The 26,383-nt window shown below is 51.8% G+C and overlaps 1 long non-coding RNA gene across 1 annotated transcript; it reads right to left on the bottom strand.

Annotated features, from left to right (window-relative positions):
• Positions 1-6,060: 6,060 nt before the first annotated feature.
• Positions 6,061-9,432, bottom strand: LOC116965750. The gene is made up of 2 exons (XR_004409619.2): positions 8,551-9,432; positions 6,061-7,163 (listed from the first exon to the last, which is right to left on the bottom strand). It is a non-coding gene; the product is annotated as an uncharacterized LOC116965750 (long non-coding RNA).
• Positions 9,433-26,383: the final 16,951 nt, after the last annotated feature.

Raw genomic sequence — 26,383 nt, 5'->3', positions numbered from 1 at the left:
AGCCTACGGGAGAAGACTGCCAGGCAGCACAGTAAAAAGGCTCCCCATGTCCTCCTGGCCAGTTTCCAGTGCTGCTTCGCTACATCCCAGTTCCCCCCCCACCCCCCGCCCTTAGGTGTCAACTTCTCATGCCTTACGCTCCAAGCCTGCAGCTTGGTTGCCCCCAAATTTGGCAGCCTTGTACCTTGACATCGGCGCTGCACCACCTCTCTTGCTGCAAGACCCCATGGGATGTCTTTTACAAGGTCACCAAGCTGCAAGGAACCCCTCTGAAAGGGGCATTGCCCGTTTACAAGCATATGATACAGGTCCTCTCTCCTGGGAGCTGATGTACAAGCTTTTCAAGCTTTTGACAAATTATCTCATGTGCACATACCCCTTCCTTTCCCCTGCTGCTTCTACTTTTTTTTTTTTTTTTTTCCTTCTTCTCATTTTTGCCATCTGAATGCGAGAGACTGGACATATCACATTAGGTGATTTCTGTGGATTTCATTTAAATCTCACTGCTGATTTGGAGATGCTATGGGGGGAAAAAAGGTGAGCTAGGAGCAAGCTTCTTGTGTCGTGCGATAGCTAAAATTAAGCTCAGCACCTGCGAGCAAGCCTTTGATCACTTCTTTGCACAAAATGTGAACATCTCCAAATCAGCTGGCATTTGCATGCAGGATACAAGCCTTCCTGGAGGTAAGTGGTGGGGGCAGATTGAAGGTTAATACTGTGCCGTGGAGTGTTAAAGAGCATCCAGTCTCCCTGGAGCCTGGGTGCCACAGTTAACTGGGGAAGGGGCTGCCTCTGGGGCTCTAGGGCTGGAGAAGGAACACTTTTATGTGGCTCTCAGTAGGGAAACCTGTGGAAATGACTGAAAGGAGGGAGAGCTAGTTGCTCAGCTAAGGGTGAGCTAGGTGAAGACTGTAACCTTCTGACCTTACAGGGAGAAAGGGCTTCAGATGCTCTGCTTTATCACAGCACTAATTTGCAGACCAGCAGGAAAGGTTATGTTCCTCGCACGTTTCCAGCCTTGTCATTTTAGACACGAGCTCTTGGCCAACACCCTGCGCATCCGTGGAAGTGGTGGCCCTGGCATCCTGCCTTGCTGCCTGTAAGATAAAGGACCTGTTCGTGAGCGGGTCGGCTGGTGTTTTGAATACCCAGGGAGGAGCCAGGGCACGCAGGAAAGGAACCAGAGCGCGTATCTTCTGACACAGAGGAGTAATCCAACGCCTGCTTTGCATCTCGGATCAGCAGCTTGTTTCCCCGCAGGTCTCTGCAGCCTCTTGCTAAGATGGAGAGCTAGTGCCACCTTGTGCACAGCAGCAGGCATGCCTCCCACCCGAGGGAAAGCCGTGCGAGGGCTGCCTGCCTCCTCCCCAGCAGCCTCTCACACTCTGCAGAGGGTTCGTTATGCACCAGGAGGCAGAAGTGATGGGGAACAGGCTGGCTGCAGGATGCCTGGTGGCTTCTCTGGAAGGCCGAGAGGGTTTCGGAGCTGAGTCGGAGTGGCAAAGCCAGTGGGGGACAGGGACGATGGAGTAAAAAGATGATGGTGAAAGAATCTGGTAGAACATCACTTCTGGTTGCTTCTGTAAGCGCCAGAGCAGAAGTGGCTCTTGCCGTGGAGAAAGTGGGGCCAAAGCAGCGGAAGGAGGCGGAATTGTGTCTTCAGTTCAGAATGAAATTTAATTCAAGCCACAGTCTTGAAACCAAATTCGTAGCTCAGCGCCTGCGTAAGTCCAAGATACTGAATCATTCATCAGCGGTTAAGTGACAGAAACACCACCTGGGAGACCAAAACCCCGGGCAGGTTATCAACACCAGCACTGCCTGCTGCAGCCCTCTCCTCTCTGATTCCAGTTCCTGGCACGGGCTGGGATGTCCCTGAAGGAGAAGTGGCAGTGGTGCCATCCTGCGGTCACCTGGGCCTTTGCAAGAGGGAGAGTGGCTTTGTCCCATTATTGTTTTCTCTGCTTCTGCAGGAACTGGTTTTATCTTGGTTCTCCCTTTGTAATAAAGGTGATGAAAGTTTAAACAGGTATTACCTGCTTAAGCTGGGCAGCAGCTGACGATGGGGTTACTTAGAGGGTTATGAGAGCAGCCTGTGAAAATGATCCCTGTGCTCTCGTAGTCCTGTAGCCACTCTGAAGACGTGGGGAAGCTACTCTGAAATCCAGGCAGGCTCTGCAGTGAGGGAGGGCTGTCTTGCTAAGGGTCCCCCTTCTCGGCTGGTGTCAAAACTCTGGCAGCCCAGGCTGGGAGAGCTGCGCTACAGGTGAGGTGAATTGTCCTGATCGCCTAAAACACCTCCTCTTCCCTCTCTGGCACGTAGGGCAGAGGCTAGGATCCTCGAGTGAGTACTTTAAACCATTCTCTGCCAGGCTCTGCAAGTCCTCATGGCATGTCCTTTTCAGGGGGATGAGAAAGCTGTAGATACAGCTGTATTATATAATCCTACACCCATCAGATTATCGCTCTTTTCCTCTGTTTCTGCAAGCATACCCAGGAAGGTGTGCAGTTCGTCAAAAGGGAGCTATTAAGAGGTAAAAGGAAGTAGCAGTCGCTCTGGGATAGGGGTGTTATAATTTAGCAATGCTGTCACTTGGGTTTGAGCTGACTTGGGACAAATCATGTGAGGAAGTTATCCCAAACAGGATTGTTTCCATACAATTGAGGACGGTACATCCCATTTCTATCTTTCTGGAAAAAAAATGACACCTTGAATGTGATCACTTCTATGGGGTTGCCTCAGCCTTGTTGTTAGGACAAGCCTGGGATTTTATAGACACTGTGGTCTGTCATTGCCGCTCAAGCAGTGGTACCTTTCCAGGTCTCTGGTGACACAAGTGAACCCTTTGGGCTTGGGAAAAGACATGAAAATGGTTGAGGGAAATAGCTGTGTGACGCTACTTTCTCCTTGTGGCACCTTCTGTGTATGGCTGGAGGGATCAGTGCTGCCTTGGGACCCCTGCTAGGTGCTTCTCCAGTATCTTCCTTAAGCAGGAATTTTTCCTCCTTTCCGGGTTGTTCTAGTGCCTCTCTATCGTTTCCACCAGAAAGCTCTTTTCCTAATACCTGAATCATTCCTGCTGCAGGTCGGGCCTGTTCCTACCTATACTGCTATGGAAATTGGTGATTCCTTCCCCTTACAGCAGCCTATTACATACTTGGCTGTTATCCTCTTTCCCCTAACCTCTTTCTTTCTCAGGTTTACCCACCGATATTATCAAACCTTCCCTCGAGATCAGGCCTCTGCCCAGTTTTGTTTCTCCTTATCCTATTTGCAAGCAGTCCCTGTATTTCTCAATGTAGCTCCAACCTGAGGCCTCCCAGGCACACGCTGTAGGATGACAGGACAGCTCCATCTGCCGTGTGGTGATTTGAGAGCAAAGATATGTATTTTTTTAACCTGTCCTTAAAAACTCATGTCGGGACTTGTACGGGATGAGGCAGTCATGTGCAAAGCCATTCCCTGAGCGGTTGTCATATGAATAAGGAGTGGAGACTGGTGCTTTGTGTACATCTACAGGGAAGGAGTGCTTAGGGGGTTGAAGGTACATCTTCCTTCTCACCCCGACTTGGACCCAGATGTGCTTTCACCTGTGGAGGGGAAACCGTAGTTTTCCTGAGTGTGGGGGAACTGTACAGGGGGAAGTAAGATGGTAATTTGTCCTCTGTGGTGACTCCATCATGGAATGGCCTGATCCAGACCCTCTGTTGCAGAGACCAGCTCATATTCCCCAAGGCTTTTCCATCAGGAAACTGGATTTCGCTAAAGCTGTGACTGGCACAGGGGAACATCTGATCGTGGATAAATCCTCCTTCTGACTGAAAAGGAGGTGGTGCCCAGGACCGGAGATGATCGGTGCTGTCCTTGCTGTGTGACTAATGGTGTTGCTCTGGGGGCTTTTTTTATCTAACTGGCCTCCAGGATGGGTGACCTGAGGGAGGTGCCCCCAGCTGAACCCTGAGCACAGCAAGCCTCTGAGCCAGCCAGGAATCGCTGTAGCATCACTGGCAACCAAGGCTAAGGAGCTGGCTTTGACACAGTGGTGGGACTGCGTCCGTGAGAACACAAGCAACCCACCTCTGAGCAAAAAACACGATGGAGGAGGCAGGGTGAGGGCAGTTTTATGGATGTACGCAGGCCTCTCTGCAATAACCCTCCGCTCCGAGGCGATGGAGCCTTGACGTACCTAAACAAATAGGGGTCAGTATATGAGCAGAAAACAGGCACAGTGAGACCATGGCCGGCCCCAGCACCAGCCTTTCTTGCTTTTCCATCTGCCAGCCGTAGCTGGTCTGACTCTTGCTGGCTCATGGTCTTGTCTCCCTTGATTTCAGGCTGGCGCGAAAGGCTCGTTGCGGTGCGGCGGCCCCAGAGCCCGTCGCCGTGCTTGGTGGGGTGTGTGAGAACCAGCCCCCCCCTTGGCCGTGCTGCAGCGGGGAGCACGTTGGGGGCAGTTCTGCAGATCCCCCCCCCCTCCAGCTGCAGCCCTGGGGCTGGGGGCTGCTATCGCCAGGCGTGCTGGAGCAATACATATGGATTCACTGGAGGGGGCTTTGTGTGGGGGAAGTGAGTTACATCTAAGTGATCTACCCTCCTACATCCCCTCTTGGCTGGGAAGAAGGGGGCACATAGGATGCCTGAGGGAGGAGAGAACATCTGAGAATGGAGGCAGTCCTGTTTGCTGAGGGGTCTGTGCGACTCCCTCCCCTGCAAGCCTGGAGAGGGATCTGCTCCAGGATGAGCATCTGGCTTGCGCCGTCTTCGCACGCTCGATCTTGACTCTCAATCCCCGTCGTGCCCCAGGCTGGGGACCAGGCCCAGTCCGGTCCATCGGGCCCCGCGCAGCCCCCCAGTTACCTGCGTGCCTTCAGAGCTGTCCTTGGCCTCTTGGTGGCCCCAGGAGGGAGCCAGCAGCTTCCCTGCTGCACTGCAGATTATCTTGGAGCGGCTCGCTCCCTTCTGTCTCTTAATGCCAGCTTTAGGTTTACTGGGGTCTGGCACTCTGCACTTGGCTTCTTATCCCTCACTACCTGCTTTGCAAAAACCAAGGACTTGTTCAAGAGCAGAACTGTCCCGTGGCTGGAAATCTGCCCCCGCAGGCTTGCGTGGGAGAGATCAGGGTGGTACGGGTGTCCCTTTCCCCAGCAGTGAATCCAGTCACCGCGTAGCCCCTGACTTATGGTGGGGGCACATGAGGTCAAAGTGTGTCCTGCGACCTTGCAGCGCTTGATGGACGTGGGAGCAAGGAGGTCTCCGACACCTTGGTGCTTGTGCTGATCTACTGGGAAAAAGGGAGGGGAAAAATCCAGCTTCTCTTAAGGATCTCTGTGCCTCTAGAGCCCTCCTGATGAAGCTGGGCCCTCCTGCACCTCGCGGCCTCTTGCCCTGTGAGCTTCTGCAGTTACACGGTACCTGGCCTTGCTGGAGCAACGCTCAGGATCAGGTCCACAGGAGGGGAATGGGTTGCTGCACCGCTCGATGTAGCCGTATGGGCATCGCGTGCTTCCTCACTCCTGCCTCTGGCCGGCCTCGGAGGCATGACCCGTTCTCAACTGCTTGGTTGTGCGACGCCTTTGCTGCAGAACAGCCTCGAGAGCCGGGGCAGCTACCTTCCTCAACACCACGCTGCCGTCCTCCGAGGCTCGCGTCCTCTGCTTCTTCCCTTTCCTTGTCCCTCTTCCCCCAGGAGCCCTACCTAAAAGTGCCAGCTTTTCACAGCCGAGCATGAAATCAAGCAATCCCACAAAGTACAGTAAGGTTTTTTCTTTTCCCCCTCTCCTAAACAAGGAAAGTGCTCTGCTACTGCCATCTCCGTTGCAGGCAAGGTCGTGTGTCCCACGGCAAACACTGCAGGGATGGAGGACGGAGGTGTCTATGGACTCGGTTCCTTGGACAGGCGCAATGCTGATAAAAGTGGAGCAGAGATTTGTGTGTATGCGGCTGAATCCAGCTCTATGGCTTTTTGCAGCCAAATAATTAAATCTTCCCTTGCCCGAGCACAGCTCGCAGGAGGCTCAAACTCAGGGCTCGGCGTGTCTTTAGGAAGCTGAAAACACGAGTCTTACAACAGAGGTTTATTGAGGTCTAAAGCCTAACCTAAGAACCAGCGTGGGCTACTGCAGTCTCGCTGGAGACTGCGAAAGGGGCCGTGTCCCACAGGCTGCGGTGACGGAGCCTGACGGGGCTGGAGGTGGCACTGGGGGCGGCTGCAGTGCTGCAGCACCTCGCCTTGCCTGAGCTGGAGGGGTTTTGGAAAAAAAAAAAAAAAAAAAAAAAAAAAAAATAGCAGGCTTATTATTGAGTTCCGTGAATAGCTGAGTTGCAAAGGAGCTCTGAGGGCAGGCAGGACAGGACCGGGGAGCCGTGTTGCAGCTCCGCAGCGCAGCGGGGGCTGCGTGGCCGAGCTCCCGCACAAGGAAGGAGCGGCGCAGGGCTGCGGGGTGGGAACGGCGAAAATAAAAACCAAAACCAAAACTAAAAATAAAAAGCAAGTGAAGAAATAAAGCAAAAAGCACCCCCCTCTTCCCCAAAACCCCTCAAAGGGGTGGTTTTTTTTTTCAGGGAGCTTCCAAACGGCATTGCGGAGCCCAGCGCTCCTTTCAAAGCACCGGGAAAGGAATGGGGGGTCCCTTGTTCTGGGGGGGGGGGGGGTGGGGGGGGTCCCCTCGCTCTGCAACGAGGGGCCGCTTGTCACCCCCCCTCCTCCTTTCCCCCCCGCCCCGCTGCCCGCAGCCACCCCCCCCACCTCCCCCCCCCCCCCAGCTCTGCCCGCATTGTCCTGCCGCTCCTCCTGCCCTTTGTACGCCGGGAGCCCCCGCAAGCCCCGGCGGGACCGGAGCGGGGCCTCCCCCCCCCCCCCCCCCCCCGGTCCCCCCCGTGCCCCCGTTAATGCGAGCAGACAGCTGCCCCGCCAGGCGCTGCCGGCATTGTTACTCCTATTTGTCAAAAGGCCGAGGATGCTCCATAGATCGCTCCGTGGCTGTTGTTAAGTGTAATTAGAGGGTTTATGTCCCCAATTTCCATGAAAATGAAGCTGTGAGGCTCCTCTCTTGGCATTCACCGCGTGCCTTAATTGTATGGACATTAAATCAAGGTCCGCTGTGAACACGCAGAGAGGGGCTCGGGCTGTCCCCGCTCGGAGCAGGGCAGGCGGCGAGCGGGGCTTGCGGGAGAGAGGAGGGGAGGAGGAGGAGGAGGAGGAGGATGGGGGGGGGGGGAAGAGAGAAAGAGAGAGGCTGTCAGTGCAGGGTCCACCCCGCCGGGCCCACCGGCCGCCCTCCCCGCCGCCCCGGGCCCCCCTCCGCCGGGGCGGCCGCGGGGGCGCGGCGGGGCCGGGGGCGGTGGAGGCGGGGAGGGGGAGGGAAGGAGAAGGGGAAGGGGGGGGGGGGGGTTTCCTTTGCGGCCGGGTGCCGCTGCCATCCCCAACCCCCCCCCCCTCCACCCTCCCCCAAGCCTCCTCGCCCTACTGGGGTCAGCATCCCACCCACCCCCCCCCCCGCCTTTCCCCAATCCCCCCCCCCCGCCCCCGACTCGGCTGCATCGCACCCGGCCAGATGCTGAGCGCCGGGGGTAGAGGGACGGACAGACGGACATATCCCGAGCTCCGGCCCTACTAGCGCTAAAAATACGGCTGGTAGTAATGCTAATAATTCTAAATAATAATAATAATAATAATAATAATAATAATAATAATAATAATAATAATAATAATAATTCTAAATAATAATAATTCTAAATAATAATAATAATAATAATAATAATAATAATAATAATAATAATAATAATAATAATAATAAAAGCGGATAGGGCCGAGGACAGCTCGCAACAAACCTCCGGTTGCCGGTGCCCGGCGACGCGTCCCGCGGCAAAGCGCCCGGAGATGCTGCGCAGCCCCCCCGTGGGACCGCGGCCGTGGGAGTGGGTCCCCCCCGCCGGGCCGCCGCCGTCCGTGACTGCGGAGGGACCTTGGGGGACCCCCCCCCCGTTCCCTCCCCGGAGCAAAATGAAAATCCCGCTCGTGTGGTTCTCTCTTTGCTCGCAAGGCAAAGGAGCCGGTTTCTCTCTCCGCTCGAAGGGAAACCGGCGGAGGTTAAAACGCGCGTTTCCCAGCTCTCCGCTCCGCCGCGGTTCGGCACAATAATCGCTCCACTTTAAAAAAAAAAAAAAAAAAAAAAGAGAAAAAATGCGAGAAATAAAAAAATAAAAATTGAGAGGGATTGAAAAGGGGTAAAGCAATTAAACCGGTTTCGTTGATCGCCGTCGGATTTAGAGGCGCCTTATGAATTTAGGACGATTTCTCTCTCTAGATACCGCATCTGAAAAATCCTCACCCCCTCCCCTTCCTCCCCTTCCTTTTTGTAAGGAGAAAAAAAAAAAAAAAAAAAGAAAAAAGAAAAAAAAAATCACAAGCCCATTAAGGTCGCTTGCACAAGGGGAGAAAAAAATCCTGATGCTCTTCCAAGTTAGCAATAGAGCTGGGTCGCTCTCCCGCCATTGTCGCCCAAACCCCGTAATTACGGCTCGGCAAGACGAGCTTTTAGCAGATTTACCCACTCCGGGGGAAGCAGCGCCCGGCTCCGGCGGCGCAAACTCCGCTGCCGCGCTCAGATCCAGTGCAAACGCCCTCCCGTGGCTCGGGACGCTTGTTCTGTGTAGGCAAGCTGGAGATGAATAAGAAAGGCGCCTAGTCTCTCATTATCTTTGAATTTCAGACTTTTTATCCTCTCTTTTTTTTTTTTTTTTTTTCCTTTTCTCTCTTTCTTTCTCTCTCTTTTTTTTTTTTTTTTTTTTTTTTTCCTCCTCTCTCCTCCTGCCCTGGAACAATGCAGAAGGACCTCATCAGAGTGAAAACCAGGCTCCCGCTAGGCTTTAAAAGCAAGATGAACTTGGTGCACCACCCATCTTTCTCTTCTCTTCTCCAAAGCTCTTTAAAGGGGTTATGAGGCGTCTCTCTCAATTTATCCCTTTTCTCTTGATCTTCCTAGCAGAGGGGTTTGGGGTCTAGTCCTGGCTGTTTCAGCTGATCTCATCCAGTCTAAGGGATTAGAGCTTCTTCTCCGCATCCCGGCTCTCAGCACATCTGCTGATTGGGTTCAGCACAAGAGGATTACATTGGGACCCAATGACGTCACCGCTAGGACATAAGTTCTCCTCCATTAACCAAATCCTCATCAGCAAGATGTCCTTGAAACTGGAGGAGTAACATTCAGGACTCCATCGCCAGCCCGTCCCCACCTTCCTCCCGGGCGGGCTGCTGGGGCTTTTGGAAAAAATATTGTTTAAGCTTTGAGCACTTGCAGCTGCATCAATAATGTTCTGCTACAGGCTGGAGGATCGTGGCGTTATAGGAGAGCGCGTACCCTATAAATAGGGTTCTGCACCTAAACTGTTAATCAGGAGCTTTATATATTCTGTTGCTTTTTCTTTTTTTTTTTTTTTTTTTTCTCTTTTTTTTTTTTTTTTGGTTAGGAAGGGAGGGGGTGGAGGGACAGAGGGGGAGGGGAAAGCTGCATCCTACAGTTATATTTCCAAGCTCAAAAAGACATCAGCAATAATTTTCTTTAAAGCTGACATGGATGTAATTTTAAAACGTGTTTTCGTTCTTTTTTTTTTTTTTTTTTTTTTTTTTTTAAGAAATGTGTAGGATTTCACCCCCGTTCTCTCTGAGAAGAGACAATGTGTCCTGAGTTATATAAAGTAAGAGGTTCCCTTTAAATATACAATGCGAATTTTATATCTTGGGGTTTAATGCTAGATTTTTCTTAATATTACATGAGCACAGACTCACAGGAGTGAGGACCTGAAAGGAAATGGCTTTGACTTCCAAGTGACAAACCAAGAGAGTATTTTTTTTTTTTTTTTTTTTTTTTCTTTTTAAGACTTTCACCCAGGAAAACACAGAAAGCACCTATAGATTTGCTGCCCTCAACCTGCTGTAACCTACGCCGTGGCATCCAGGCGGCTCTCCCCGCCGCGCCGTCCCTCTCGGCCACCCTGCGCTCGCAGTTTCGCTGGTGTCTCACTCCGTGCTCCCACCACATCCATTTTGCGAGCTGGAGAGCAGTCAGACAGGGGTTTGCTGCAGCTCTTGTTGGTTAAACTTACAGACCTCATCACGGGGCGGCTGTTACAATGGAAATGGGCACCAGGATTTATTTTATTTATCTAGGGTCGCCGAATTTCATCTCTGGGGAGAGAAAACGAGTTTAACAACAAGCAGGCTCCATCCAGCTAGGAGAGGTCTTGCTTAGAAGCCTTGCGTGTGTTTCATTTTTTGGTAAGCAAGCCGCTTCTTCACTGCCAATTATCCATCCTTCCCCCTCCAGTCACACACACCGCCCCAAAAAATATGTGTATACACACATGCTCACACTTACACTGATTTTTGTGATGGGTGGTGCAGGTCTGTGGGTTTTTACACACCCTTATTCCCCACCTAGAGTAACTTCTATGGCCAGCAGTGCCATGCATATTCGCTAGAATAGCTTTCAGGCGAGGATTTATTTGCCCACGCACTGTGGTATTTTCCTTCTTCTTAGGAAGGGGATAAGGTGGGGGGAGGCAGGCTACGATTGTTTTGATGGAAGGCATCTTGCTCCAGCTCTGGAAATCTCTCCCTGCCCCAGCAGTGTGAGCATTTCCAGGACAGCTGGGTTCTAACCGCTGGAAGAGAGATCTATTCCCTTCCCCACTATATCAAAACAATTATTTTGAGGACGGCGTCTCCCTTTCTGCGAGCCGTGCCATGCCAGACCAGGCTCCGAGGGGGGAAACTGCCTCCAAATAGCAGCTCATAAAAAACTGGTGGGCCATGTTTGGCTACCGATGAATGAGCAGGAATACTCTGCAGCGAGGTGAAATATCACCTTCCAAGCTCTAGAGCCATATTTAAAAGGCAGCCACAGCACTGTGAGCCTCTGTCCCTATTTGTGTGCGTTTTTCTCTTCCTCTTTTATAATGCTGCAGCTCATGACACAAGCACCAAACGGGGCAAAATCAGCATTTGACGTGATGCAACGAAGGGATATTTCTCTTCGCTTTTTGTCTTCCGCAACTTTTTTTTTTTTTTTTTTTAAATAAAAAATAATAATCTGCTTATTTAGAGCCTATTCCATATTGACCTATTTACTCCGACAGACCGAGGCTCTCAATCTTTTTATCGATTTAAAAGAAAACAACCTCAACAAATTAACACGCAGGAAACCGCTCTTCTTAGCCCGAGGGTTTCCCGTTCGCCCGGGGCCCAGCTCCGGGGGATGCTCAGCCCCGGGGCTGCTCCGGCCCAGGCCGGGGGTGCTGCGGGGGTGCCCGGGGGGGGGGGTTGGGGGTCCCCCCCGGGCCCGGCGCCGGTACCGGCCCCGGCTTCGCTGTCCATGGTATTGAAGGAGCGGAGCCGGCAGCAGCGCTGGGGGCTCAATGCTGGGGGGGGTATGTGTGTGTGTGTGTGTTCGTTTCTCCCCAAAAAGCAGAAGGTGTTTTCCACCATACCCCCTTCCAGAGAAGGCTTTACTCAGCTGAAGGGCCCTGCGGGGGGGAGGCCGGTCTGTCTGTCTCTCCGTCTCTCTGTCTATCAGCCGTGCGGGCAGAGCACGCTCCTTCACCTGCCTCTTTCCTCCCCGCCAATCCCCCCCCCCCCCCCACACACACACACCCCTCCGAAAACCCACGGGTTTGATTTTCTTGCCCCCTCCTTCCCCGGGACGGAGCGATGGGGTGGTTTTGAGCCTCCTGTCACTGCGGAGCCCCGTGCCGGTGCCGTAGCGATGTCATCTGGCGGTGGGGGGAGCGTTGCTGCTCAGCGGGCTGGCGGCAGGGTTTTATTTCTTCTTTAAAACAAACCCCTCCAACAGTTCAGCCCCTATAAAGTTTATAATTAAATACAACCCCCCGCTCCAGCTCATCCCCCTCCCTGCTCCCGCGGCCCTGCAGCCTCTTCCTGAGTTGCAGGCTTTAAAAGCAGGCTGAGGTCTGGCTGCTATTTCATTAACACTTCCAGTGAGACATTTTGTCTTAAGCACGGCCCTTCCTTAAGCTCTAATGCAGCATTGCTACATCCCGGAAGAAAATAGTCAGATGATTTGCAAAGGGCCATTTTTTTTTTTTTTTTCTTTTTCATTTCTTTCTTCTTCTCCCCCTCTTTCGCTCTCTGCCTTTTTAAACCTACCACCTACTGTTCCCTGAACAAAGAAATCCCAGAGACAAGCAACATGCCTCCACTTTCCTTCCATTTCCAAACCCCGACTCCGCCATGCATAGATGACCGCATTAGAAAAATACACAAGAGCGAACCCGAAATCAACTGCGGCACAACAAACCGTAAGAAAACGTACGCTCAGCCCTGTCCCGGGCAACGTGACACGCACGTACAGACACACACACCCATGCACACACACTGCGGAGTGCTCGCAAAACACCCCCAAAATTTCATCACCCTCCTCATTTCTGCTGAATAAGTCAAGAACAAAACAGCCTTTGTCTGGTTGTTTGCCACCGGGATGCGGCCCAGGTACCGGAGCGGCGCTGGGCGGCCGGTGCCCTGTCGCCATCCCGAGCATCGCCTCAGAGCTGACCCGCAGCCTGAAGGAGAAAGCAAAATCTCTTTAAAATGAAGCCCAGATCTCTTTCAAACCTCAGAGAAAGGTTTTGCCGATTCTAGGCCTCTGGTTTCTGCCCCAGAAATCTCGCTGCGGAAGAAAGAGATCAACAGAGTTTGGTCCCTGCTATCATTTCAGGCAATCTTCTGCATTTTTTTTTTCTTTTTCTTAGAAAGCAATTCATTTTCTTAGAAAGTAATTACACTTACAAGAGGTTTGGGAATCAGATTTTTCTATCAAGTCTCCTCTCCCTCTTTTTCTCTGTCTCCTTTTGGTCTTCTTGGCTGCTGCAGGGCTTTTTTTTTTTTTTTCTTTCAGATCTGTAATAAAAAAAAATAAATAAACCCCCTCCCTCCCCTCTTCCCCTAGAAATATACAATTTGCTGATTTGCAAAGCCTCTTCCTATGTGGAGGAAAGCTGCCTGCTCTCCCCACGACTCGCTTTCCTGGCCTCCCAGCTCCTTGAGAAAGGAGGAGGGCCTTGTGCATTACAATTCCATTCAATCTCATTCATTCTTGCCTCTTTCTAACGGTCTTTGGACAGCAAATCCACACCAACGGGGGGTCCGAGCCCCCTCCTCACGCCCCCCCCCCCAGCCTTAAACACACACAATAGCCGTCAGCTAACAGCACAGCAGCAACTTTGAAACATTCAGGCTTCTGAAGTGAAGAATGCTCGCAGCTCCCCAACCCCCCACCCCCTCCACTTGTTCCTGGGCTTGACATTTAAAAAACATATAATGATCTTAATTTTAAAAAGGGGGGGGGGGAAAAAAAAAAAAAAAAGCCTCACTTGGGTCACACATGGTTTCACAGGGCAGAATTCTGGTGTCAAGAATTTCCTCTGCAGGAGAGGATTGCTCCATCACATAGCTAATTACCTGCCTCCCCTCTCAGTGCTCCATGCTGGAGAAAGGCTTTTTTTTTTGCCTTTTTTTTTTTTTTTTTTTTTTTCCTTCCCCCCCTTTCCCTATGGATGTTTATTTGGTTGTATCAATCAGCAGGACGGTTTCCAGCCTAATTTTTCCCAGTCACCTCGCGAAGGCACTGCCGAGGGCTGGGAGCTGCTGGGGGGGGGGGCAGGGAAAGGGGGGGGGAAAGTTCCTGGTTATTGTGTGCCCGCGGTGCCGCGTGGATGCGGGGCTGGGAGCGGGGCCCGACATCCCCCCCGGCGTGGGGAGAGTGGGGGCTGCCCCGGGGGGAGCTCATCCGTACCCGGGGGTCACCCCCCCAGCCCGGTGATGGGCGGGGGGGGGGGTACGCAGCCCTAAACTGGCACAACTGGGGTGAGGGGTGCATCCCGGCGGGGATGGGGGGACCCTCTCCCCGTTCCTGCGTGGGGAGAGGGGTGTTTCCTACTTCTCGGGTGGGATGTGAGCCACCAGCCACCACCTCCCCCCACCCCTTGAAATGCTGCCCCTCGCTGCCCCCTCCCTGCCAGCCTGGGCTGGGGGGCTCAGGCCCGACCACCTTGTCCCAGTCTCCAGCCTCCCCCGGCTGCTGTGCGAAGCCAGGACCAGCCTCGGACAGGTTTCTTCCCCAATTTCCCCGCGTCACCACCACTTTTTGCTTTGAGGCTTATGTATTTTCACCTCTTTCCATTTTTGAAGTGAAGAAGGTCGCTTTCATTGTCTCTAACCTGCCGCTCGCCCCCTCCTTCCCCAGGGAGCACCCCTGATCTCAGCAATACTCCCCCCCCCCCCCCCCCCCGAGCCCCAGGACGTTGTCCCAGGGTGGGGTTTGCCTGGGAATGGGGAGGGGAGAGGTCCCTGCTCATGAGACCCTGCTGCCGTTCTCACTGAAATCGCAGTATCTTTGGTTAAGGGCTTCAGTGGTGGTGGTGGTGGTGGCGGGGGTCCCTGTGCTCAGCACCCCCAGGTCCCCGGGGTCTCCAGGCACTGCTGCCTCTCCTGACCAAGGCTGGAGCCACTGTCCCCTCCTTGGTGGAAGGGGACAGCTCCAGGGATGCTCCTGTCCCTCAGGGGTCAGCCTGGCTCTGCTGGCACCCCCCGGAGATGGAGGTTCCCCAGCCAGGAGGAATGGGGACTGGGGTAGCACAGGTACCTCCTGGTTTGGTTTGGCTTCCTGGAAGGGGAAGGAGAAGGGGAAAAGAAAAGGAAAGGGGAAGGGGAAAAGAAAAGGAAAGGGGAAGGGGAAAAGAAAAAAGAAAAAGAAAGGGGAAAAGAAAAAGTAAAAGAAAGGGGAAAAGAAAAGAAAAGGCAGGGGGAAGGGGAAAGGGAAAGGAAAAGGAAAAGGAAAAGGGAAGGGGAAGGGGAAGGAGAAGGGGAAGGGGAAAGGAAAATGAAAGGGGAAGGGGAAAAGAAAAGGAAAGGGGAGGGGGAAAATGAAAGGGGAAAGGAAAGGGGAAAGGAGAAGGAAAAGGTAAGGGGATGGGGAAAGGAAAACAAAAGGGGAAGGGGAAAAGAAAAGGAAAGGGGAAGGAGAAAAGGAAAGGGAAAAGGAAAAGGAAGAAAGGAAAAGGAAAGGAAAAAGGAAAAGATGTGCAGTGGGGTCAGGACTCTGCTGTCCCCACTCGCTCCTGCACTGGGATTTTGCGGCAGCAGCGCGTGTTAGCGGGAGGCCACAGCTTCGCTGCATACATTTGAGGGAAAAGTCCAGTCCTAGAGGCAGCCTGTGGCTACTGCAATTCTTTTAATACAATTAAAAATCAATGACACTCTGTGCACGCACACAAATAAACATTACCCCTCTGCATCCCCGCTTCCCTGCCCACCCCCTCTTGAGGCCGGTGGGGAAGGCATCTTCTCCAGAGCCTGTTCATTACTGCTCTACTTAGATGGGGAATTGCTTAACCGGTCTCTCTCCAGTAAATCATATTAACTCCAAGCACAGCTATTTATAAAATGTTCCACAGCCCAAGAGTACAGCATCCAGATCACTCGAAGAAAATTAGGCGATTAGGCGTGCATAATCCAAGCCCAGTGCGTCTACGTACAAAGCCTCGCCAGCCGGCCTGCCTTCAGCTATTCACTGACATTAAAGAAATCACGTTTTTTATTGGAAGCCCAGCCCGGGCCCGAGTCCCAGCCAGGGACAGGGGAGTAACCTTTTGCGGGGCAGACGATGGCTTCTGATGGCTGGGAAATGAAGCCCAACTTGGGAAAGTCTCCCCTCCCCAGCCCTGCTTCTTCCCTTCCTGCAGAAGGGCCCCTCCAGACATATAAAACGCAGCTCTCCAGGCTGAGTTTCTCCCCCCCTCCTCCTTTTGCGACCCATTAAACGTCTTCTATACATTTCCTCTTCATCTTGTCAAGGCCAGTTGCTCTATGACTGCTGGTTTCCCAGGCAAATCACACCAATTTCTGAGTTGATGTTGAAGGTCCACATTGGCTCAGCAGGGGTCCCAGCGAAGCACTCATCCATGGAGCCGGAGGTCAGGCTCTGCCCTGCTTCGCCAGCTGAATTATTATGATTTTTTTTTTTTTTTTTTAAAGTCGTGTTGCTCTTTGAACATTTACAGATCTGTTGGCGACGGGGATAACAACAATAACCAAAGGAAGGGCGTCCTCGCTGCAGACGTGCTTCTGAGCCTTTCTGATAGCGAGGATGCTGAGCGGCATGCAGCTCCTCCGCCTTTATTTTTGCCTTAACTCCTAGAGCGAGAGGTTTTTAGGAGGAGACTAACGGGGTGCACATGTGCAACGCCCCCCCCCCCCCCCCCCCCCCCCCCGCAACTACCCCAGGCGAGAGCTTTGCCCTGAGCACCAGGGAGCTGCAGGCGCCCGCTGCACAGCCATGCCCCTCGGCGTCTATCCACGCACGTCCAAGGTTGCACCCACATTTTCAGAACGTTATTTGCTGAAGGGAACCTGGACGCCTCGCCTGTGCCTCGGCCGGGGGACGCGGGCACACGCAGAGCCGCGGCTGCAGGCGGACGCACACGCCGTGTGTGCGTGGGCAGGAGCACGAGCTCTTCCCCGTGCACCCCAACCCGGGATGTTCAGGGACGTGCTGCTGCGGAGGTTCAAAATAAAATAAACCTGGTTCCTGCTTTTGCACTCTTAAAGCTCCTTTTCCCTTTCTCCCTTCCCCTTCGCCAGCTTTAGCATTTTTAATTAAATTACAAGCCTCAATAATGTTTTCCTAACTACAGTTCCCTGCTTCCTTGTGGAGTACCGGGCGGAAAGGTATAATTTTGCAAACAGTTTCTTTAAGAGCTGGGCCTGAAGTACCATCAGCGATGTGTGTGAATAGAAAAAGAAACACCTCCACAAAAGAAGGGATTGTTAATGGAGGACAATCCAAAGGGGGCCCACTAAGGCCTGTCCTTTACAATAACGATGGAGGGCGATGATTTGAATGCAGGGGGCCCTACTTTCAAATCTGGACAAAAACAAAATGGTAATAAGGGTTGAATCCCTCACTGGTCAAAGCAGTGGGCAGCAACTGGTCTCTTTAACTCCCCCCACCCCCTCCTTCCCCCAAATCAGAGGAACTCTCCTCCTCTTTAACTTTATTTCCTTGATTAGCTCTAAAAAAATAATCGCCCGGGTGGACTTAGGGGAAGTTTTTTAGGGCTGTTTGCAAGGAAAGGGCTCCTCTTCTGCAGGTGGTGAGGGGACGTGCCTCGCTGCGGGCAGGTAAGCACCAAGGGGCTTCTCTTTCTTACCACGCTCGGAGGCTTCCGAGGGCTGCCCGGGATTTCCGAGGCAGGAGCCGGGATGCAGCTCGGCAGGGCCCTTCCCATCCGCGCAGGCTGCACGTACGGATGCTCCGCAGAGATGCTCTTGCCTCCCTGGCTGCCCTGCCTCCAGATGTTGCATCATTTCGCGGGGTCAGTTCATTTTATAACAGTGCTTGTAGGCTTCCTCCTCTTGGAGCCAATTAAACCCTCGCATTTGAGGTGGGGGGGGGGAAGAAGGGAGGGGGGGGGAGATGTGGGGGGAATTAATAATTACAGCGCTATGTTTAAATACCGCTCGCCACTTATTTAATGGGATTTCTGCAAAATATTGGTAAACGGCTCTGGAAAACGGGGCGCAGGTTCTGCCTGCACCGAGGGCTGTGGGGGGGAGTTTAGGGGGGGGTGTCTGGCCATGAACAGGCCCTGACGGCTGAGCGGAGGGTGCGAGGGCTCTCCCCTCGCTGGGGACAACCCTGGCTGGTGCTGTTTCCCCCCCTCCCCGTATTCCCCTCCCCATTCCTGGCATTGCTTTCCCCTGCAACTCCCCCCCACCCCCCCCAACTCAGCCCAGCCATGGATGTTTATCCCAGTCGGGGGGGGGGGGGGTGCAGGAGTTGGGGGGGGGATGCTCAGAGCTCCCCCTGACCCCTCAGGCCCTTCTGCTCTGCCCTGCTCAGAGCAGCCCCGTGTCCGAGCGTGGATCTGCCTCCTCGAGGTGGGGGGGGGGGGGGTTAAATGGGAGCAAATGCCCCCATGGCACCAGTGGGCACAGCCACAGCCCATCTCCCACTGCCCACTTCTCAGGGACAGCTTTACAGCTCCATTTGTGTGGCTATACCAAATGCACCAGGTTATATATATATATATATATATTTCTCTAATGCATATATAATTAGGGTGGCACCTATATCTATACGGCCAGGCTGCGTGTGTGTTTGTGCACTGTGTGTAACACCCTGCGTGCTCCAAACCTTTCCAGGACTTGCACGGCTTGTTCAGCGCATGGGATATCTATCTAGTTTAGGGAGATATTTCGCGGGATGGATTTTGAAATCCCCACAGCTCCCGTGGGTACTGAGCCGGCACGTCTGCGCTGCTGTCCGTCTGTCTGTACACGCGAGGACACGTCTCTGCCTCGGCAGCCCCCCCCCCCCCCCCCCGTCGGAGGCATCTGCAGCCACGTTTTCCCCATTTCACGCTTAGTTTTGGCGCTGTACCCCTCGGCTTCTCCCGTGGAAGTTGAGCAGGCAGCTTTAGGACGGTCGTTCCTCCACTCAGGAGCGGTGCCTGAGCCGGGGAAAGCCGGGGCTGAGCCTGGCTCTGTCTGCTGCAGGGTGGAGCGGGCAGGGGCATCCCTGCACCCCCTCCCCTTCAAACCCACACCCCTTCCAGGAGAGAACTTCCACCCATAGAAACTCAGTTCTGTGTTCGGGACAACAGAGTGCTCTTAAGCAGTGACACCAGGCAGGCTATGGGAAACCCTTTTTCCTAGGAAAAAAAAAAAACAACAACACAGAAATCCTTAATTTTGCTGGCTTGTAGGGAATACATGTATCCTGAGCCATGTCTAGGAATGCGCTCCTGGCTGTGGGGGCTTTGGGGAGATTGTTTAAGGAAAAGGGGAAAAAAAAAGAGTATTGTCATTGTGCGTTCTCCAGCCTCCCTTACAAAATCATCCCATCTCTCTAATGAAGGTCCCAGGAAAGGGGAAAGGCACCTTCCTGCTCCTGGGGCTCCCCTGGCCGAGCAACTCCTGAAGGGACGAACACACATTTGTGTTTTACTGGGCATCGCTGTCGTCCCCTTTTCCTCTTCCTTTATTTACCAGAAGTGCTCTGAGAAGGAAAAAAATTCTCCCCTCCCCGCCTCAGGTTTCACCCCTCCTTAAATATTATCCTAAAAATATTAGTCTCTAATCGAGGCAGGAGCCTGTTTGGTGAAGGAGAGCTTTCCAAACGAATTCAGCAGCCTGGCAGCCGCCACGCTGGGTACCCGGTGCCGCTCCCACCGCCGCGGCAGCCCCCGAGCTGCAGCATCCTGCGCTGTGGCTTTCCCCGGGAAAAATCAAGTGTAAATACCTGCAGATACCACTCTGGCAGACACCTCTGCCTTTGATTCCTCTGTGACAAGCATGACAATCTGCTGAAATGAAAGCACCTCGGAGTTCATTACGAGAGGGGGAGAACTACTGTATCTTTGCTGCTGCAGCATCAGATATCCGTATTTTCTCCAGCGGAGTTTTGGGGAGGGGGGATACGTACGTTTAGTGTGCATTGAACTGACGCTTTGGTGTTACCTCAAACCATCAGTCCCGTCTCTTTGGGATTCTGGGTAGAGGTTTCAGTCTCGGGGGTTGATCGTGCTAAGTTTGATGCGGTGGTTTCTAGAGGGAAGAGCGTGTTTGTAAACACAACCTCTGGCGCTGAAAGGCTGGCTGCTGAAACGCCGGGTGATAGACGGTGATGGAGTTTTGTCAGTCCTGCTCTCCCCGTGAAATGCGCCGATAATCTCGCTTTAATGCTGGGATTTAAGGCGGAGGAATAATGCAAAATAATTCTTTGCGAGGGGGAGAATTCGTATAATGAAAAATGCGAGCTCAACTATTCCTTGTTCAGACAAAACAAGAGCATATTTAACAATGCCTAGTTAGAAATAAAGAGGAAATCTATTAATGTAATAACTAAATTGCTATTATAGGCATCAAAGCACCCTGATGCTTTGAGGTAACTTTATTTCCATCAGTCTTTTTAAAGAGCACAACATTAAAAAAAAAAAAAAAAAATCCCTTACCATCCCGCCTCACTGAAACTCTGCCATTTTACTCATTAATTTTGTAATTAATCAGTTAAGAAGTTCTGACTTATTGGATTAAAGGGACGGGGAAATGCAATTCCGCCCAGCCTAATTTTAAGACGCGATTGTGATATTGCTCTTTTGAGCCTCCTGCCTCAGCTCCCTGCCCTCCCCGAAGTGGGGGGGCAGCGGCCTCAGGAGCCCCGGGGCCAGGGGGACCCTCAGGGAGACCCTTGGGGGGACCCTCGGGCTGTGCTCCCCCCTCCCCCCCGCCACGTCCCTGCGGAGCCCCGGGGGGGCCCCTTGGGGTGAGCAACCGGCCCCGAGCCGAGCAGCCGGGGAGGGAAAGGGCTTTCTCACCCCTTTCCAGCAGCGCTTGGAGGGGGGGACACCCCATCCCCGGGGGTCCCCTCGCCCCGTCCCGGGGCTGCGGGCAGCTCGCCCGCCCTCCGCAGCCACCTCCGGGATGCGGCTCGTCTCCCCAAATACAGGGACGGGGACAGCCCCCCCACCCAGCACCCCCCGGACCCCCCTCTGCCTGCCCCTCTCCTGCCTGTTCCTGCCTGCCCCGCCTTTGCTCTGCATCCCTCTGCCCTGCCCTCTCCTTGTTCTGCCTGCCCCTGTCCTGCCTGTTTTGTGTCCTGTCCCTGCTTTGCCCTTGCCCTGCCTGTCCCCAACCTTGTGTCCTCGTCCTGCCTGCCCCTGTCCCCTCGTCAGCCTGCCAAACTCCCCTCCAGCTTGCAGCTTGGTCCCCCGGGGCGGTGGGGACAGCAGTAGGTGGGTTGGGAGGGAGCGCGGGTGCAGCTGGGGATGGATAAACTGCAGAGCCCACCCCGCCACGGAGCATTTAGGGGAAGGAGGAGGCTTTCAAGGGGATCTGGCCTCTCCCCATCATCTATAAAAAGGCACTTGGGCATTTGCATCCCAAAGGCTTTTTTTCCTCTGAGCCAGCACCAAGCGGGCAACGAGCTGGCCTGTCCCCAGAGTGACAGCCCTGGGAGTCACAGCCGGTGGCCCGGTGACCTGCTCCCAGCTCTCTCCCCCTGAGACTCTCCAGGCTTGTCCTTCGTGGGCGACACGCGCCCTCGCGCAGCGGGCAGCGCCGAGCGGCGAACGCGGCGGCATCAGCCGTGGCCGTTCCCCGGTGGCGGCTCCCCCAGCCCCGTGCGGACCGAGCGCTGGGAACGCAGGAGGCAAGAGAAACAGCCAGAGATTATTTTTTTTTTTTTTTTTTTTTTTTTAACAATATACGCTTTGCAATCAGACACGTCCAGTGGATTATTTCTCCACCTCTGCCTTTGATCTTTTGAAAACTAGACAGCTTTATAAATACCATTCCTCTGTTTTCAGCCATTTTGCATTTCTTGTACAATTAATGTACAGCAGAGATCCATTCCTTTTCTTCTTCTTCCAATTCTTTCCAGAACAAACAGGCACTCCTGTCCACACTGTGCCGGTGAGATTTATTTCTTCTTTCTCCTTGTGCCATCACCGACACACCAGAATAAAAAAAATATGTATTTTGCTGGAAAATTTTGATGAAATTATGGGCAAGGTGTAAACCCAGTGCCCCAAACCTACTACATAAGATCTGCTACTATTATTAATTTGTAAACGCAGCAAAGCTTACATACAGAAATGGATGCTTTATGCTAATTATTTAGTAAAGATTTTTTTCAGCAGTGCAGCAAATCTCTAGAGTTTCTGCATTTGTTTCACACTTAAAAGAACTTGGTGCAAATGTAATCAGCACATTAAAGTGCATCTTTCATTAGAGGACAGGGAGCAGGGAGGAAGCCTGTCCCACCTGTCTCCATGCCATCTACCAGGTGACCTTGGAGCAGTTCATTCATGTGGAAATCTGTGTTTGAGTAGTATTATTATTATTATCATTATTATTATTTATTATTATTATTGTCATCCCCTCTTTTCCCCTCCTCATTGCCAAAATTCCCAGCCTCTCCTAAGGCACTCAGGGAAAATCCACAGCGTTAAAGCACTTCCCCTGGCTTCGCTGCTGGAGATGTGGCCCGTTGCCTCCGGAGCTGGAGGTGGCAGGGGGTGGTGGGCAGGGGGGTGGGGATCCACACCAGACTCCCCAGCACCCAGGGGACCTCTGCTGCTCATTTTGCAGAGGCAGTAAAGAGCAAAGGCAAAAGAGTTTTTCTGAGGAGAAGGGTTGGGGAGGTCTTGAGTGGTTTCTATCCAAGTCACTCTTACGTTACATAAAAACAAAACAGCAAATGTTTGTCCCTCCTCTGGCTCTGCACACAGGCGTGAGAGGAAGGGGCGGCTGGGGAGGTGGCCGGGGCAGGGAGCCCACGGAGGACCTGCCTGCAGAGATGTCAGCTCCAGGCTCGGCGCAGTGCCAGCGGGGAAAGATTAGTTGAATGTCATCCTCTCCGGCACCAAAACCTTTCTTTATCACTTCCAGCTCTGCCTCTTACCCTGCTGGGATGCTCCCACCCTGTCCCCCTGCCCATCTACACCCTGCCTGTCCCCCTAAACCACCTCTCCCTTCTCCCTCAAGAAAAGATGAGCAGAGACCTGTTTCTGCTTCTTTCTTTTCGCTCTCTCTTTCCCTTGCATTGGTCTCTGCTCCTCCTTTACTTCTTCCTGGCAGTCCTTGCCCTCTCTCCCTCTGCAAGCCCTTTCTGTGAGCAAGCTGTTCTCGGTGGGCATGGAGGTAAAAATCCAACTGGAGATGATAAAATCCACTGGCTTGGCTATTTCTACTCCTAAAGATCAGCCCTCAGTGAGACACAAGAGGGAGAGACAGACATTGTAAAGGCATTTTCTCACTCAGCCTAAGCCATGAATTTTAAGTCCTCAGGACAGAGACCATCTCACGTGGTGTGTGTTTGTGTAGATTCGGCACAAGGCAGGGACATACTGTTATTTCCCCAATATTTCCACTTCCCTGAGTACTACAGTGCCACTTTACTAGAGACTCATATATTTTTACATCCCTCTTTTTATTCCCATGCATCTGTCTGACTTGCTATTTGGGGTTTATAGTTTTGGACATATTGTTTATTATTCATGGTATTAATAACAGGTATCATCCTGCTATAGCAATTAAGTAATTACAGAACTCATTCTGGTTTGGTCAGCCAGAATGCCCCATATGGCAGAAAGATATCTTTTAATGTGAAGAACTAAACATGTACATAACTGGACACTAAGTGTTTAGGTTTCCATAAACTTAAATATGTGCATTTCTTACCCAGTCGGATCCTCCATAGACCCATAAAGCAAGCGATACAGTGATCTGCTCTTAAGATGCTCTGAGAGCTTGGAGAAATTTGTTAAGAGCGCTACTTCTGTAGGCTCTTGTCACCATGAGATTCATTGTTTGCCTTTCCATCCACTTCTCTGGGCTTTCCCAAGCCCGGGGTAGCCTTTTGTTGTGATACTGGGTTTTGTGAGATGCCGCTGAAACCGGTTCATCACCCTTATTCTCTAACAGCTGATCCATTGCAAAATGGTCCCCATGCTACCCTGAGCCACCCCCTCACCTGCCCAAGAGTACCTCTTGCTGGGGCAAATGCCTGGACCATTGCACACCCCAGGTAGTGCAGCACAGGGATGTTAAACGCGTGAAGCAATAGAGCCCAGCCTGCCTGAGAAAGCATCTCCCCACTCATCCATCCTTCACTGACTCCCCACTTGGCAACAGATGTCGTTTCATTATGGCACAAGAAGTTCCCAAGGCTCAGAGAGGCTGGCGTTGGGAGAGACCCTTCGCTGCATTGAATCACAGCCATTTGCAAATGCCAAGCGGATTTTTCTCCCCCCTCTAATACAGAAGAGAGGCTGGAGATTGTGAGAAGGAAACCAAAGATGTCAAAGGTCTAAAGGGTGTTTCCTGTGCCTGAAGGTCTGTGTTAGGTTTTGCTGGGATAGCCAGAGCTCTGCAGCTCTGTATGTCCCCACCACCCTTCCGATAAAGGGATACGAGTTGAATGTTGAACCTCTTCAGTTTGCTCCTTTCCCATGACATGGCAGTTCTAGTCCAGCAGAAATTTAATTATTTTATGGGCTGATTTAATTTTTGGACTTTTTGTTCCCATCAGATTCTGTTGTTCTCTGCAGGTGTGATAATTCACCTGTATATTAGCAGAGCCAAATCCTGAGCAGTGCAGAGCTGACCATGGCCATCGCTCAGGAACTCGCAGAATAAGGGGCTCAATGCAGTCGCCACTGAAAACAATATTGATCAATTCCTTTCCCCTTGCTGTCACTTAGCTCAGATCATAGTTACAGCAAACCCAAAGACAAGATTTAAAAACTCACATAAGTAAATGCAGATACCCAGTGAAATCTGCAGAGCTGGTCTACATTTACTTATGTGAGCTTTTTAAATCTTGTCTTGACAAGAGTGAAATGTAGACCAGCTTCCACGAGTCACGGACTGGAGGTGACACATGGAGCACACCGATATCTCTGGGGTGTTTGGTCTAAAGACTGGAAGCTTCTAAACAGGACGCAAATGGAAAACTGATGGATAATCATGCTTTTAATACCTTGTTCTATCTCAATGATATAAACCTCTAAAAGGTTAAGAAATAAGTGATTGATTGGAGTCAGCGTAAATAGTAAAAGAAAAGAGAAGTTCACTCACAGAAAGGTGATTTTTTTTTTTTTTCCCTTTACTCTCTCTCCCCTCCGTGTCTAAAGGACAAACTTTGTCCACACACCAAAGTTTAGTAAAACTGGACTAAAACCCTATGGAAGTGAACCATGAAATTGTGAAAATACAAATAGAGCCAGCGACTTTTTTGCCAAATACTTATTTGTTTTTAAAAAAGGAGAGAACTTTATTTTATTGTGCATGATTTCAACAAGCCTCATTTTTACACTTGAATACACAAACCCTGATTTCAGTGAAGTGTCTGTACCCAGTAAAGTTCGAGCCTTGAAAATTTTTCGAAATTCCTCTGTAGGAACCTGGTCAAATAGCTTTAAAAGCCGCTGTTGGGAAAATGAAAACAAACTGTTGATGACCTAGAACATATACATGGGGAGAATCAGATGATATAGCTACAAGGTCATAAACGCTTGGAATATTAAAATAAATAGCGGAGCTCTTGAGTTAATGAAAAGCCAGTTAGGCCAATAAACATCTAAAAGAACACATATGAACAAACATCCATCTTTTTAGTTCATTGAATGAGTGCTGTTTACAGCTTTAACAGATTTTAGGGCCAGTTCCTGTTGGAGTGGGCAGTAAACAAGTGAATCAGATGGTCGGGGTACTGGCTGATTTTCTCAGCCATGTATAACAGTCCAACAACAGTCATCCCTGGCTGATTGCTGAGCGTCCACGAAAATGCAGAGATGCCGTACGCTGGTGCGGGTGCAATATGTGCTGTAGGTATGAACGTAGCCACTGTATTGCTACACCTGACACCCTATGCACAGCCTAAGCTAATGGGTTGCATACGAAGGAGATATAAATACATGACAAAAGAGAGTCCAGCACCAAGCCCGAAGGCAGAGCTTGAAATCTCTTCTGCGTCGTTAATATCTGGCACTGGCCTAGGGGCTGGAGCCTTGCTGCACGGCGTAAGTCTGAGCCCACGGATCTGAATGCTAGCAGGTCAATCAAGAACATCTCTTGTCCCTTCTCTTCTTTTGCTCCAACCTCCCTCTGCACATGTTTTTTATCCAACAAAGAGCTCGTACCAGAGTGAGTATTCACCTCTGCGGTGCGATGTCCATCTTGGCCACTTCACACTCCATCTAGGGATGATCTGTGAGGTACCAAGAACATTAGATTTCACCCCAAGTATGTGTGGGGAAGGGAGGAAGGCTGCAGTTTGCATTTTAAATCCTGAAAACATATTTTAAGGGCTCTGCTTCTGTCTGTTCTCCAGTTCCTGAGAAAAACTCAGCTAAGGAAAGATTTTGGTAGAAACCCAAAACTGACATTCGCCTGCCTTTTCCAGGTAATGCATATGCATGCATGCAAAACTCAGGCATTGGTTGTTTCTGCCTCAGGATTAAAAGCTATGGCATGAACAGAAATAGAAGCCCATCTTTACAAAATTGCTTTTAAAAATTCCATATGCCAGTTGCATACCCTGCAAAGATGTAGAACTTGAGTAGTGGTAAGGAGATGGGGCTGCCAGCCAGGAACATGAGCAATAAGCTCAGCTTCCCGGCAGGTCTGTTCTTTGTCTTTGGGTCACTTCTCCTTCCCCAGCCTGTTTTTCCAACTCTAGGAGGGAGGAGGTTTAATGCTGACTATTTATTTGTGCCTCAGAATAGTCCTCAACAGGAACGCTTTGTCTGAGACCAGGAGATTGGCCTCATATTTGCCCAAATATCCAGAATTCCGATGAATGG

This window comes from Tyto alba, unplaced genomic scaffold (genome assembly GCF_018691265.1).
Source record: "Tyto alba isolate M040663 unplaced genomic scaffold, T.alba_DEE_v4.0 Super-Scaffold_33, whole genome shotgun sequence".
In the NCBI taxonomy this organism is placed as follows: Eukaryota; Metazoa; Chordata; class Aves; order Strigiformes; family Tytonidae; genus Tyto; species Tyto alba.
This window is presented reverse-complemented; position numbering and strand designations above follow the sequence as displayed.